The sequence below is a fragment of the Crocuta crocuta genome, unplaced genomic scaffold (genome assembly GCF_008692635.1).
Source record: "Crocuta crocuta isolate KB4526 unplaced genomic scaffold, BGI_CrCroc_1.0 scaffold529, whole genome shotgun sequence".
Taxonomy (NCBI): Eukaryota; Metazoa; Chordata; class Mammalia; order Carnivora; family Hyaenidae; genus Crocuta; species Crocuta crocuta.
In genome coordinates this window covers 1,250,977-1,255,459 of record NW_027530362.1, presented here as the reverse complement: position 1 = coordinate 1,255,459, position 4,483 = coordinate 1,250,977, and positions in this window count along the sequence as shown.

Sequence of the window (4,483 nt, the reverse complement as noted above, 5' to 3'; positions counted from 1 at the left end):
TTTTTTTCGTTTTGTTTTTTTTTGTTTTTTTTTTTTTTTAATCAAAACTGGATTCTGGGAACATCCCATGATTGGAAGCTACTAATAGCCTAGCCTTTTTTTTTTTTAATGCCTTATTGTTTTTGTTCTCAAATAATCAGTGCTAGTGACAAAAGTATCTCAATTTAGATCTGTGTCTTATTGACTACGATGATGTAAAATGTATCAACTACGATCAACATGTAAAAACAAGATCACTTATTTTATTATTATGTACAATAAGAAAACAGGTTTTCTTTACAGATGCAAAGGGCTTAAGTATCTGACATCTCAGTTAAATCCAATAAGATATCATTAAGAAATGATATGTAATACAAGGCAATTGGAATCATTCAGAAAATATTTCCTTATTGAGAAAGGTAGGTTTTCTGAGTCTTACCAGGAACATAAGGTTGTTTAAATATCTTTAGCACTTTTACTAGATCAAATAATCTAATAATCTTCAGTGAAGGAAGATGCAGATCCAGTGGAATCTGATTCTATGCCAGAGTAGGTGGAGACCACTCAGAGGAGAAATCAGACACTAAGCTATTCATTTCTTTCTACACAAAATTACCAGGGGGCCATGGTTTGATCTGTTGGATATCCAAATCTAGGTAATATTAACACACTATAAAGATATTCTGTTTTAGTGAAGATAAATCCTGTATCACTTGAAAAAATTATCCCAAATGCATTTGACTTGGTTACATAAGTAATGGGCATGACTTCAGGCATGAAGGATTCAGCCAGCTATACATATAACATCTAGTTTTCTGAGTTACTTTTCATTCAGCCACCTATCAGTGATTCAAGACATCTTATAAGATAGAAAAACACCACAACTTTTAAGAAGAAAAATCTCTCATCTTCAGGCAAATGGGTAACAAAGGTAAAAGAAGGTTGTCCAGTGTTAAAGAGTGAAAGAGTTAAGAATGTAAAAACTGATTTGTGCAATCTCTCTCCTTACCTTAAGGGAATGGGCTTCAGGGAGTCTTGCTCAGGTAGCTGTCATCTTTAACATCTTCCCCACCTATAGTTTGTTAGGTGCCTTTCAGGGATGAAGAAGTAAGTGGAGGAGATGGCACCATGCTGCCAGGAATGGTACTTGGAAGCCATATTGATATATGACAAGAAAGCCTGGGATTCACCTCTACGCAGCAGCAAATACTCAAATTCTGAGACTGCTGGCCTTTTTTTATTGCAAAATGAAGACCTTGCCACCAGAGAGAGATTTTCTTCTCCCTGAAGATTTTCTAGTAATTCCAGAGCTGCCTGGGTAAGAGTCACATCTCTGACAGCATGACTTTCATGTTATACTACTAAACTCACACAACTAAAACAGATTATCCATGAATGAAAATTTGAATGTGTTGAGTATACACTTAAGCCAACAAATATACCACAAAGTTAGGTTGGTCAGTAAACACACTGATCAGGGAGAAGATGGTTCCAGTACTTCAGGACTTAACTCTTGACCAATGGGAAGAAGGAAAATAAGGGAGTCAAATTTTTAAATGAAAGCTAAAACATACTTCTAACACAGCCTGTCTTCTGGTTCTACTTAGAAAGACCCTCTGGCCATGTGCTGCTTTGTAAATTTAGAAGCCTATCAGGTTTTGTTTATAGTTTAGTTTTGTTTTCCCCTAGTTTTCCTCAGTTATGAGCATACTCCTCCAACTAGCTAGCTATTAATTTTTATGTGTCATTTAATATAGTCAATATAAATATTTTAATTCTCTACCTACTCCCTTTAAGGCAGATAAGTTTATTATAGAACCCGATATTCTTAATTACCTCATTGTCAGAACTAAAACCTAGGACATGAAGATTAATGTGAAATAAAGAAGAGGAAATTGAGAAACCTTAATCAAATTCCTAAGGGGAAATTCACCTAGAAATTCTGCCACTGACTGGTACAAAATCTGAAAACATGGGCTTCTAGGGCTTCTCACTATGGTGCTTTTCATGAACTCTTATAAGCAACTAAATGCAAAAATTAAAACCTTCTATCAAACAATTTGAGAAGGAAATCCCTCGGTAAGCTATGTAAGCAGTATTTTATTCCATAATACTCTCATCTGGGTAAATCAGAATGTTAGGACATGTCAATAAATCTCTCTAAATAGTACATGTATTTTAGTGCCAGATACACACACGTATAACTAAGAACCACCTGGAGGAAAAATAAAAGGCAGATGGAAAACATGTATCTTACCTGAGGAATCTCACTGTTCTATTTGGCTTCTACTAAGGAAAACTGAGAACTCAATCACTAAGGAGTCAGGATCTGAAAGATGAAAAGATGGTTACCTCTCTGACTGGAAGATCCAAATCTTACATGTGATTGAAAAGTGACATCTATATTGAAAAAGTCTGTTCATGGTCACATTGGGAAATAAGTTTATTTACAGACCTCCCTCCCCCATTTCTGAGGCAGAGGTAACATTTATATGAGCCCTTTCTAATTGCAGCATCACTGGTCATAGTCTTCCTAAGCACAAGTTCAAGCATGCTAGTGTCATAGCACAGAGGCAATTCACTACATTTAACCTATTCCTTTTGCCATGGGCTATTAGATGGATGTACAAAAGACTAATAGATTACATCTATTATATACATTCAGGGTTCTCATGAAAGTTAAACACCTCCTTAAATACATACAGATCCATACCATGGCATCCCGAGTTTCTTAAGCCTCAATGTATATCAAACATTATACTGGAAATTAATACACCGAGCATAGAACAAATGTGCCATGCTAAGTGACTACCAAGTTAGCTCCACCCTCTTGATTTATATAAACTCTTCTAAGCAACATCTGCAGAGTTGGTTGCCTCTGCTTCAGCGGTCTCAAGAGCCTTCCATAGCACTAAATAAGAAATTTGCTGGTATTAATGCAGGGCTAGTTTCAATACATGGAAGCTCTTTTCAGTCCCAAATCTTCTGAAGTGAAAAAAAAAATGAGTTCACAGAACCAGAAAGTAATTGACAAGTGTACACTCGCTGGTTAGTCAAGAGAAGAGTTGTTCACTCTTTTACTTCAATGTATTCTAAAAATAGCATTTGATAAGAACTGGATAGCACAAGCTTTTCAAATGAATGACAATGAGAAATTAGGTATATACAAGACAACTTCATTTCAAAGAAAAATGTGTATGTATGTATCACTGCCTTTAGTATTGGTCCTTGTAGGTCAGGTTCCCAACCAATAAGTGCACAAATTCTTTATTAATAATTGTTTTAAATGTCAGTGTATTTTTATCCTTTTAAATGCTGTCAGTATTAGCTCAAATACACGCCCACAGGAAATTCAGGAAGCTATTAACTCTTTCCTTTTTATCCTTGATTAGAGGTTGCAAATCAGATTTCTCCAGCTTTTGTTTTAAAAGATGTAGAAAGTTCAAGTTCATTTATCCAAGCACAATCTCTTTTTATCCATCCATCCATCCATCCATCTAATCACGCAACATCTACTAAGTATTTGTTATCATTGTAACTTAATAAAGTCATTATCAAATTGTGGTCCAGACTTTATTTCTCCACATTAACTTCTTTGATGATCACAACCTGTTTCTCATTCTACCGTCCAAATCATGAGGTTTAGAGATGGGCCTTAGTGTCCAGCTGGCCAGATACTAATCTGGCTTTAAGGACCTACCTGCTTTAATGATCCACTCTCAGGGAGACAGAATAGTTAAGTACTAAAAAGACAAGGATCTGGGGTACGAGTTCCCAGGGCTCTGTCACTGGATTCACTGTTTCTTTATGAGCAAGCTACTTAACATCTCTGCATCCCCATCTCTCAAAATGACCATAACACTACCTACCTCACAAGGGTGCTGTGAGGCTTACCATGAAAGCATGAAGGAATGGTATGTAGAATTGGGGACCTATTACAAAGGTGCTACAGGATTTAGAATTGGTTGGATAAATTTATTGAGTATGAAACCCTCTACCCCTGGGAGTCCCAGGTCTGCTACGTTATATCTATTCCCTTTACAACTAGAATCTAAAATGGCATTGACCATCAATTGGCTTGGTTTATCTATAACATGATCTCTACAAGATTTATCACAAACTCCACTCTCTTTGAGAGATGCTGGCTTGGAAAATTATTAAAAATTTTAGCAATGGATAATAAAATGATTCGCTTCCAGGTACTGGGGGTGGGGAACAGTTGTTTATTTCAATATGATAGACACAAGAGTTTGAATGGATATCTTCAAGGGGATGTATCATATTGGAGAAATTCATTTCTTAGGGCTTTCTGTTGTTTTCAGTCTGACTCCCCAGCTTTCTGTACCATTGTTCTAACATACATGCCCTTTTCCCTTTCATTGGAAAGGGAAACTGTAATTCTCCTTGCTTCATGATGATTCTTTTAATGAAGTCTGTTTTTGCTCAAAGGACAAATTTTTTCAACAACTATTGTAATTACTTTCTTAGAGGGCCATTTTTGATT